Here is a 12,299-nt window from a genome sequence, read left to right as displayed (position 1 = left end):
CAGGCGCGCCGACGGCGGAGGCTCAGCGGCAAACGGAGGTATGGCCGTCGACTCGTCAGGGTGGGCCGGCTCACAGATGGAGGTGGGCGCGCTGGCGATGCAGCAAGCCACAGCGGCAGCGGACTGGTGACTTGAGGCCGCGGCGTGCGGGTTGAGCTGCTGTGGATGACTGGCAGTGAAAGTAGCAGGGCCGACCCAGAGGCGATGGCCTGAGCCCGGCCACCGTGGAGACGGCGCGGCACCAGAGCGGCGGTTTAGAAGCGCGATTGCGACGTGGTGGCGGAGTCCGAGGCCGTATCTGCTTCCATGTCGTGGCCGGTTTGACTGATTCTCGTCCGTGTCCTCCTCTCAGCCGTGGTTGGTGTCACAGAAAAAAGGAGCTTCAGTGATCGCCAAGTTTAACGAGTCAACGTAGTTGATCGAATTCCTGTTGCTTAGCGGATTTGAGCGTGTCTCTATCCTTTTGAAAAACCATATTCATCTTGGCTTCTCACGGCAGCACTCTCGAAATTAATCTGCCTCCGAACCGGCGGAACGTCCAGTCGCGTGCGGCGGCGCACCGATCCAATCATAATTTTTCCTTATACTCAGATCTCACAGATTATCAATCTGAACCAATAAACTTAAGTTTGATGCAGACCCTTTCTAAACCGGCTTTTCTTCATCTGGAAAATCACAAACTTATCAAGAAATCCCTCCAAGAACTCAACACCACCATGCGCAGTGCCCCATGGTGGGCGCCAACTGTCGTGGAATTGTCATGGCAGATGTCCTTAGTGTCAGGACTTAGTCGCGAGGCCAACGCATCTATGTGGTAGCTTGAGAGGGGTTGAGCGGGACGAGAGACGCGATGTTTTTACCCAGGTTCGGCCCCTCACGGTGGAGGTAAAAGCCTACATCCTGCTTCATTGATATTGATGATGATGATCATGGTTACAAGAGTGCTCATACTCGAGAGCTATTGTCTAAACCTAACTTGTCCAACTTGTGAATCTTGTGAATCTTTTCAATCTTGTCCCCTTTGGGGAGCCCTGCCCCTCCTTATATATGTTGGAGGGGCGGGTTACATGTAGAGTCCTATTAGGATTAGGACTAGTCTATCTCTAATACAAACCGGATATAAGTCCAGGTCTTAACTCCTTGTAGGACAAATATTCTTCATGCCTTTCCTCTTAAACCGGCCCACCATTAAACGTGAACCGGCCTTCTAGGCCTTGGGCCTTGTCATCTGTCTGCCCCGCACGCCGGATCACCAGTGAGTCATAATGACCAGGTGGGTTGCTTGTAAACCGCCAGGTCAGGGCGGGTCGTTAGTAACTCGCCAAGTGTCAGCGGGGTCTTCAGATAAACCGCCAAGTCCGGCCAGGTTAACTTCCGGCCGGTTTACACCGCGGGGTATATCCTCGACAGATAGGGATCTCGGTCTCACCGAGATGGGATTGTAATCTCTCTGTTTCCCTTCGTAACGTTTTGGTCTTACCGAGATGAGCGATCGTTCCCACCGAGATTGCAATGTAAACTCTCTGTTTCCCTTTTGTAACATTTCGGTCTCACCGAGATGAGCGAATCGGTCCCACCGAGTTTACCTGACCAACTCTCTGGTTAGCTTATTACCAAAATCGGTCCCACCGAGTTTGTGTCATCGGTCACACCGAGATTACGTTATGCCCTAACTCTAACCATATCGGTCCTACCGAGTTGCATCTCAGTCCCACCGAAAATCCTAACAGTCACTAGGTTTGCTGAATTGGTCCGACCGGGTTTAACCATTCAGTCCCACCGAGTTTGGCAAATTGTGTGTAACGGTTAGATTTTGTGTGGAGGCTATATATACCCCTCCACCCACTCTTCATTCATGGAGAGAGCCATCATAACATACCTACACTTCCAATACACATTTTCTGAGAGAGAACCACCTACACTTGTGTTGAGGTCAAGATATTCCATTCCAACCATATGAATCTTGATCTCTAGCCTTCCTCAAGTTGCTTTCCACTCAAATCTTCTTTCCACCAAATCCAAATCCTGTGAGAGAGAGTTAAGTGTTGGGGAGACTATCATTTGAAGCACAAGAGCAAGGAGTTCATCATCAACACACCATTTGTTACTTCTTGGAGAGTGGTGTCTCCTAGATTGGCTAGGTGTCACTTGGGAGCCTCCGACAAGATTGTGGAGTTGAACCAAGGAGTTTGTAAGGGCAAGGAGATCGCCTACTTCGTGAAGATCTACCGCTAGTGAGGCAAGTCCTTCGTGGGCGACGGCCGTGATGGAATAGACAAGGTTGCTTCTTCGTGGACCCTTAGTGGGTGGAGCCCTCCGTGGACTCGCGCAACCGTTACCCTCCGTGGGTTGAAGTCTCCATCAACGTGGATGTACGATAGCACCACCTATCGGAACCACGACAAAAACATCCGTGTCTCCAATTGCGTTTGAATCCTCCAAACCCTTCCCTCTACATTCTTGCAAGTTGCATGCTTTACTTTGCGCTGCTCATATACTCTTTTCCATGCTTGCTTGAATTGTGTGGAGATTGCATGACTTGTGCTAAGATAGCTAAAATCTGCCAAGAACTAAAATTGGGAAAAGGCTAGATTTTTATTTGGTCAAGTAGTCTAATCACCCCCTCTATACATATTTTCGATCCTACAAGTGGTATCAGAGCTTTGGTCTCCATTTGCTTTGATTTCCATACCTTTTGGCAGTCATAGCCTTGGTTTCACAACCTAGGAGAGTATGGCGTCTAGCGAGGGAAATTATCACCGTAGAGGTCCTTACTTTGATGGCACTAATTTTGCTAGTTGGAAGCATAAGATGAAAATGCATATTCTTGGACATAACCCCGCCGTTTGGGCTATTTTGTGTTTTGGCTTGCAAGGTGAATTCTTTGACGGGAAAGAACCGAACCATGAAGCCACCGCGGAAGAGTTGAAAATGCTACAATACAACGCTCAAGCTTGTGATATCCTCTTCAACGGATTATGCCCCGAAGAATTCAACAAAATCAGCCATCTTGAGAATGCAAAGGAAATTTGGGATACTTTGATTGATATGCACGAAGGTACCGACTCCGTCAAGGAATGCAAATTGGATGTGCTTCAAAGTCAACTTGACAAGTTCAAAATGAAGGATGGTGAAGGTGTTGCTAAAATGTACTCTAGGCTTGCTCTTATCACAAATGAGATTGCCGGCTTAGGGAGTGAAGAGATGACCGATAGATTCATCATCAAGAAGGTCCTAAGAGCCTTGGATGGAAAATATGATACCGTGTGCACATTGATCCAAATGATGCCAAATTACAAAGATCTCAAGCCAATGGAAGTCATCGGAAGAATTGTTGCTCATGAGATGTCACTCAAGGATAAAGAGGAACTTCACAACAAATCAAGTGGTGCTTACAAAGCCTCATGTGAAGCCCCCACATCATCAAGTGAGAAACAAACCTTCAATGAAGAATTGAGCTTAATGGTGAAGAACTTCAACAAGTTCTACAAGAGTAGAAGCAAAGAGAGAAGCTCCAAGTCAAGGTCCTACAATGACAAAAGATCTTCTAGTTGAGAGCGAAACTGCTACAATTGTGGAAGGCCCGGACACTATTCCAATGAGTGTACGACCCTCTACAAGAGAAGAGAAGATTCTCCCAAGAGAAGAAGTAGAAGAGAAGAATCACCATTTAGAGAAAGAAGGAGTAGAGATGATCGTTATGAACGAAGACCCTCACGGAGAATCAAGGATTCGGAAAGAAAGGACAAGTCATCAAGGAGCTACACAAAACGAAGACATCAAGCTCATGTTGGTGAATGGGTATCCGGCTCCGACTCCGACAACCACTCCGAGAGAAGCTATCACTCCGACTCCGAATATACTCAAGATGAAGGTGTTGCCGGTCTAGCACTTGTGACAACCAACTCCTACGACATATTTGACTCACCAAATGAAGGAGTTGGAACATGCTTCATGGCTAAAGGCCCAAAGGTATCACAACCCGAGTATGTTGTTTTCAATAGTGATGAAGATGACTTGTTAGGTGATGATGATTTACTTGTTGACAACTCTAGTGATGAATACTGTGATGAAACGTCAATTAATCATGCTAATCAAGATAAAACGAATGACAATGATAAGGGGAAGATTGAGTCTCTAACTAAAGAACTAAACACTCTTAAGTTAGCTCATGAAACTATCTTAGGAGATCATCGAGAACTTTTAAGGACTCATGAGAAATTACGCTTTGAAAAGCTCAACCTTGAGCAAGAGCATGAGTTCTTGAAAGCAATCAATGATGATCTTCATAAGAAAAGTTCTTCTTACATTGCCAAGTGTTTACTCTTATCCACTTACATGCCTCAAGTCAAGTCTAGTAACAAGAACAAGAAAGATTCTTCCTCTAGTAGTAACAATAATCATGCTAAATCCAATATTGTTGCTTCTAGTAGTTCTCTTGATTCCACTAATGATTCTCTTAGCCAAGTTACACTTGAGCAAGAAAATAGCTTATTGAAGGGAATTATAGAGAAAGGTGTTTACAAGAGCCTTGCCGGAAGTAAGCAATTCGAGGAAATTGTACGCAAGCAAGGAAGGCACCGGAAGAATCAAGGTGTTGGTTTTGAACGAAAGTTCAATGCCAATGGAGTTGAGTGGGAAGAAGATCAATACCCCAAGACGAAGTTTGTTCCTCAACAAGAGAAGTATGATCCTACTTCTTTTAAAGGGACACAAGCTCAAGATGATCTTCCACCACAAGACCACAAGCAAAAAGGCAAGGACAAGCTTCAAGAGGAAATTGATGCATTTGAAGAAGCTCCTAAGGCCTTGGTCAAGTGGGTTCCCAAGACTACTTCAAGTTCCACTTCATCAAGTACAACTACAACACCGAGGATTCCCATCAAGATGGTGTGGATCCCGAAGAAGAAGAACTAGAGAGTTCTTGAGGGTGACTCTGCCAACATACTTCACTCTTATCATCTTGGCAACAACAAGTGCAATCAACTTCCACATCTTGCACTAGTTCAAGGAGTCACAAACCCTCTTGTTGGTAAGACAAGGGACAAGGTAACCTAAAAGCTTTCATAGACATCATCTTGTGTCTGCATCACTTTATGTCTATGGATATCCTTGTTTGTTCCTTGTGGGACTAACCCGTGTAGGTATTGAAAGTGCAACTCACTCCAATGGATAGCTCCAAATGATCTACATCAACATTGAGCATCCACATCTTCAACATCTACATGAAGTCATCATCGACAAAACCCAAGGTTAGTTCATCCCTCTTAGGGGGGATCTCACATCTAGGGGGAGCTTTACTCTAAGAATTGAGCTAAAGCAACTCTAATGGTGTGAACACAACAATGCTTTATGTAAAAGTGGTAACCCCACTTGTGCTTAAACGATGAGTATGACCTATGATCAAATGTTCTCATTTGACTCCTAAGTCAATATACTCATATATAGATGACCTAGTCATCGCAAATTGTTTGATAGATGCTAGAATTGGTTGTGCATGCTTTGCCACATATTTCAATTGCCATTTTATTGTGTGAGCATGTTGATTGCATATTTTACTCATTCGAGGACATCCACTTGTTGTTTTGATTGATTGGTTTTCTTTTCTTTTGCCAAGTGGATGGACAAGAATGCCTAAGAACCCTCTCTAGCTATCTATGCTTTTCTCGTCTCAAACTCTATTCATGCTACATCACAAAATTTGATCAAGTCAGATTCGAACCACTCTGTGTGAGGAGCACTCGGAGTCCCTGATTCGTCATAGACTTAAACTTCCAAAACTTCTTTGTGCGTTTCGGTTTGACCGATTCATCCATTTCGGTCATACCGAGATCACTAAGTCGATCTAGGTTTTCAATCTCGGTGCAAACGATTTGAACCTTTCGGTCACACCGAGTTTCAGTAACTGCTTGCAATTATGAATCTCGGTGCCACCGAGTTGTTCCACTCGGTCACACCAACAGGGTCGAGCTATATATATCCATGGGCAAAACTTTTGGAAATTTCTCCGAAGTCTTTTCGCCCGCGCTTAGCCCGCTCTGCCTCTAGGGTCTCCGGATCATCCTCCTCGTCGCCAGTTGCCTCCTGCCGCTGGTCTCCCCCGCCGTCAACGGAAATCATTCCCGCCGTTGCCGCCGTAGCAAGTTCATCGCCGAACTAGGGTATGAACTTGATCACTGTGCTATCCTCAATCCGATTCCTAGCACATTGTGTTTGCCATGAATCTTGCCACGATTGAAACGATCTTATCCAGTCAAAACACTCCATAGATTAGAGTTGAATTGAAAATTTAGGGTTAGGTTTCCGCCGAAACCATCTCGGACCCACCGAGTTGTGGAACTCGGTACCACCGATTCGGCTCAGGCCATTGCACATGTAATTTTTGGTCTGACCGAGAATTGCAAATCGGTGTGACTGAGTTCAGGACTTTGTGAAACCCTAGCAGTCTTGGTGCCACCGAACTGTGACTCGGTCTGACCGAGTTCACTAGTTTAGGTTCCAACAGCTGCTTCGATATCACCGAGTTTACAAATCGGTTGATCCGAAATGCTTTCTGTGGAAAACTAAAACTAAGTTTTTGACTCATTCTTTTGCAAAAACCTCTGCATTTTGTGATGCTCATCCACTCTATCTCATCTATATCTATTCACAGGGTCTGTTATCAGTGTTTGCAATATGTATGATCAGAGTGACAGCCAGAACAGGTCAGAGGAGCAGGTTCACCTGAGTGAGGGCACTAGTCCCTCTAGCAGTTCAGATGATGGTAGCAAGAGCACCCCAAGAAACTTACCCAAAGCTGCCACCAGGGCCAGAAAGAAGAAGACCTCTGAATCTGAGGATGAAGACTATGTGGCAATTGAGGATGAGGCCACTTCCAAGAAGAAAGTGGTTAAGAAGGAATATAGCACTGCTGCTGCCACCAAGCCAGGCATGAAGCAAAAGGTTCCTGCAAAGAGAATTCCAATGTCTAAGGCTAGAGCATCTACTCAAGTCTCTTTGGGATCTGAACCCAAAGAGGCTGCTGTAGAAGGGAAGAAGAGGAAGGAGAGGATCAAAAAGACCACTGCTAGAGTGCTTGGGAGATCGTCAATCATGAGAGATTCTGAAGAGGAAGAGGAATAAGAGATTGCTGCACCAGCACCCAAGGCACAAAAGCTGATGGGTGATGCTATAAAGTCAGGGGCTGCAACATTAAAGCCCAAAGAAGCACCCAAAGCAGCCTCCAAGCCCAAGAGTGCACCTAAGAGGAATACCAGGAGTATACCAGCTGCTGAGAAGAACAAGGCCCCAGTGTCTGAAGTTGCTGCTGATGAAGATGATGAAGGACAAGTCCTGAGGAAGCTCAAACCCAAAATCCCAAATCACAATGATGCTCATCCAGTAGCTGAGAACATGAAGATAAGGAAGGACTCAGGTCTGAGGCTATGGAGAGAGTCAGATCCACATGCCACCAGGAGAAGGACTGTTGTTGATTACAGGTTCCACACAAAGGAACATCAGGATTTCTATGAGACAATCTTGTTGGACAAGAAGCCTATAGTGTGTGATATGAGGTGGGTCGACTGGACCTACATGAAGGAGAATGAAGAACACTATCCTGGAGTGTATGACAGCTTCAGTGCGTGTGGAGTTGCAGACTTTGTTGGGCAGAAGCTCATAAACTGGAATGATGAGCTCATTATGCAATTCTACTCCACAACACATTTCTATCCAGATGGCAGAATAGTTTGGATGTCTGAAGGAACGAGATACCAATCAACTATTGAGGAATGGGCCAATCTGATCAATGCCCCAAAGGAAAGTGAAGATGACCTGGATGTTTATGCCAAGAAAAAGATGGATCACAATTCTATGTCACAGATGTACAAGGAAATCCCAGACAAAGCTCTTGAGACTTTCAAGTTTGGGTCAATCGATTTTCTTCTGTCAGGACTGCCAATAATCAACTGGATCCTAAGGCACACTCTTTTTCCCAAGTCAGGTGACGACAACATGATCAGAGGGCATGCAATTAATTTGCTACACATATTTGATGTGCCACAGAAATTCAAGGTCATGAGCCTCATGGTTGAGACTATTAAGAGGACAGCAGCAGACCAAAAGAGAAGTTGTGGATATGCCCCACAAATTCAGGAGTTGATTAACTCAAAGATGGGCACAGGAAAATATCTGTTGGATAAGGAACACTTTGTCATCTATCCAGATTTTGAGGACAACCAAGTGGTTATGGATGAAGATGAACCATCCTCAGTACAAGCACAAGCCAAGAAGGAGAAGGCAAAAGCTGAAAAGGCTGCAAGGATGCCAACTACTGAAGAAGCATCTCAGTATCTCCTGAAGAGCAAGAAAGATCAGCTTGGCTACCTGATTGCATCCACTCTGCGGATTGAGAAGGGACTGGCCACCCTGACTCAAAACCAGGAGAGCTTGGAAAGAATCGTGGAGCAAAAATTCTATGACTTGGATGTGAAGGTAACTGAAATTCAGTCTGTTGTGGAGCAACTTCAAGATGATATGCAGGAGAGGAAGGGCAAGACAACCACTGATGCATTTGCCAGAGTGCCTAGAGCTCAGAGGTCTGCTGCAGTGCCTGTTCCAGACACTAGAGCCACTTCATCTGCACTAGCTACAGCTTCAGCGCAAGCAACTCCAGCACCAACTCCTTCAGCTCCATCCACATCAACTGAAGTCTTCATCCAAGGATCCATCTCTACACCACCACCTGAAGACCAAGCTTGAGAGACGTTTTAGTGCTATGCATTTTCTATGAACTTTTTGGTAACTTGTTGCCAAAGGGGGAGAAACATGTATAGATCATAGGCTTCGAGATAGAGCGTTGCTTTTTATTCTCTCTTGCTTTGGTGGTTGAACTTTGTTTGTCTTTTGATTGCTTGAGATACTATGCTATTATCTATGAGACATTGATGATCATGTGGTTGATCATAAGCTACACTTATGCTTGTTAGATGATATTATCTTACTTATCCTTATATGATCATTCACTTTGCTTGGTGTTGAGTGCATGTATTCAATCTTTATTATTTTGAGCGCTCCACCAAGATGTATGTGACATGGAAGAGTAACCCATGATCCTAACTCATTGTGCATTTGCAGTCCAAAGCAAATCTTAAGATATGCACAATTTAAGGGGAGCTCTTGCTTTTGACATACTTCTCAAAGCGACAATATCTTTCACTCTTATTATCGTTTGTCGAAGCTTTGATCTATATGTTGTCATCAATTACCAAAAAGGGGGAGATTGAAAGTGCAACTATCCCTGGGTGGTTTTGGTAATTCCTAACAACATATAGCTCATTGAGCTAACATTATTCCAAGATTAATATTTCAGGAAAATCTCAATGAATGGCATGCCATGGATGAGGAAAGTGGATCCCTCAAAATTCTAAGGACAAAAAGTTTGGCCCAAGCTTGAAGCTCAAGACTCTACATTTTATATTTAGTGATCCAAGATCACATTGAGTCTATAGGAAAAGCCAATACTATCAAGGAGGGATGAGGTGTTGCTTAATGGCTTGCTTGCTCAAAATGCTTAGTGATATGCTCCAAAATCCTCAACTACCTTCCCACATCCACATATGACCTAAACCAAAAGTCAAACTCGGCTCCACCGATTCTTTCTATCCGGCGCCACCGAGTTTCAAATGTTATAGCCACTGCCACAAACCCTAGGCAAACCGGTCTCACCGATAGGGATCTCAGTCTCACCGAGATGGGATTGTAATCTCTCTGTTTCCCTTCATAATGTTTCGGTCTTACCGAGATGAGCGATCGGTCCCACCAAGATTGCAATGTAAACTCTCTGTTTCCCTTCTGTAACATTTCGGTCTCACTGAGATGAACGAATCGGTCCCACCGAGTTTACCTGACCAACTCTCTGGTTAGCTTATTACCAAAATTGGTCCCACTGAGTTTGTGTAATCGGTCACACTGAGATTACGTTATGCCCTAACTCTAACCATATCGGTCCTACCGAGTTGCATCTCAGTCCCACCGAAAATCCTAACGGTCACTAGGTTTGCTGAATCGGTCCGACCGAGTTTAACCATTCGGTCCCATCGAGTTTGGAAAATTGTGTGTAACGGTTAGATTTTGTGTGGAGGCTATATATACCCCTCCACCCACTCTTCATTCGTGGAGAGAGCCATCAAAACATACCTACACTTCCAATACACATTTTCTGAGAGAGAACCACCTACACTTGTGTTGAGGTCAAGATATTCCATTCCAACCATATGAATCTTGATCTCTAGCCTTCCCCAAGTTGCTTTCCACTCAAATCTTCTTTCCACCAAATCCAAATCCTGTGAGAGAGAGTTGAGTGTTGGGGAGACTATCATTTGAAGCACAAGAGCAAGGAGTTCATCATCAACACACCATTTGTCACTTCTTGGAGAGTGGTGTCTCCTAGATTGGCTAGGTGTCACTTGGGAGCCTCTGACAAGATTGTGGAGTTGAACCAAGGAGTTTGTAAGGGCAAGGAGATCGCCTACTTCGTGAAGATCTACCGCTAGTGAGGCAAGTCCTTTGTGGGCGACGGCTGTGATGGAATAGACAAGGTTGCTTCTTCGTGGACCCTTCGTGGGTGGAGCCCTCTGTGGACTCGCGCAACCATTACCCTCCGTGGGTTGAAGTCTCCATCAACGTGGATGTACGATAGCACCACCTATCGGAACCATGACAAAAACATCCGTGTCTCCAATTGCGTTTGAATCCTCCAAACCCTTCCCTTTACATTCTTGCAAGTTGCATGCTTTACTTTTCGCTGCTCATATACTCTTTTGCATGCTTGCTTGAATTGTGTGGAGATTGCTTGACTTGTGCTAAGATAGCTAAAATCTTCCAAGAACTAAAATTGGGAAAATCCTAGATTTTTATTTGGTCAAGTAGTCTAATCACCCCCCTCTAGACATACTTTCGATCCTACAAAGGGTCTTGGCGGTTTACCGCTGGACGGGTCATGATGCCCAAATATATAGCCTAGGTGTAGAGCCAAGGCTGTTTAAAAAACAACCAAATAGAGAATACATGTTACCTCGTTGTTTGACCCATGGTTGTTACAAAAGGGTGATAACACCAATCTGGAGTATAGTTGACTCCTTCCAGGTTTGCTGGTTTACGATAAAACCGTACCGGGTTATGATAAACACCAGTTTTATCCATATAATAATACTCGTGACTTGTAGTCAAAACCAGACCGGAGCAGTAAACGCCGGATTATAACTGATCATGTACTAACAATTTAGCATTGTAAGCCACACCGGGTTGTAATAAACGCCGGTTTAACAGAAACACTTATGAATTTATCAAAAGAGAAGAAACACTTTGCAAAAAATAATACAAGAAGAATATGCGAGGCTTTTCATGGGCTGCCAGGCCCTAAATCGTGGCTTTTCATGGGCTGCCAGGCCACTGAATTAACCCATTTTTCAAAGCCTTTTAAGATGGACTTAAATCTTTAACCAATCATCGTTTTAACTTTGACAAGTTCAGGGTCTATGAGATTGACTTGTCAAATATTTGACGGGTCATACCAGGTTTACCTGGACGGAGTGGCTTACTTAAAGAGGCAGGATAACCCGGGGTTTTAGGTGAATACACCTGGCTTCCAAGCCTGGCTTGATAGCCTATTGCGAGGGTGCAGACTCTTTGTTATTTGAGAAGCAAAGAGCCCCCAAGCAACATTTGAGCTGTGCTCGGTGGGTGCCTATGTTTGAGTTGTGCTGGTGCAACACTCTCTTTGGCCCCACATAATTTCCTTTTGGCCTTAATCCTATCAAGAGGTGTAGCTATGGTGCAAATACAACCAAGCCCCCTAGTGATTTCCCTTTGGCTTTAAGCCGATCAAGAGGTGTAGCCAAGGTTCGGATACGACCAAGCCCCCTAGTGATTTTATGTGTGACTTTATAAGTCAGATCAGCAGAACTCCGCTTTATGAACAGAAGCCCCCATGTAAACATACTTGATGTAAAAACAATAGAGACCCCGCTTTAGCTGAGGCTCCGGTTTATTATATTGATCATAATATATACATTGTCATAACTATGTACATAAAAAGAGCCTATGGCTCAAGTATAGTAAGGCCGACGATGAGCTATATTCCACGACCGCTGGGTCTCCTCCTCCGATTTACGTGAGTCTTTGTGCTCTCGAACATCGATAAGGTAGTATGATCCATTGTGCAAATTTTTTGCTGACCACAAAGGGCCCTTCCCAAGGTGGGGATAACTTGTGCATATCAGTATGATCCTGGATGAGCCGGAGCACCAGATCGCCTTCTT

Source organism: Triticum urartu, chromosome 4A (genome assembly GCF_056163025.1).
Source record: "Triticum urartu cultivar PI428250 chromosome 4A, HENAU_Tu73, whole genome shotgun sequence".
Classification (NCBI taxonomy): domain Eukaryota; kingdom Viridiplantae; phylum Streptophyta; class Magnoliopsida; order Poales; family Poaceae; genus Triticum; species Triticum urartu.
The sequence above is the reverse complement of the archived record's forward strand: the minus strand, read 5'-3'. Positions refer to the sequence as shown.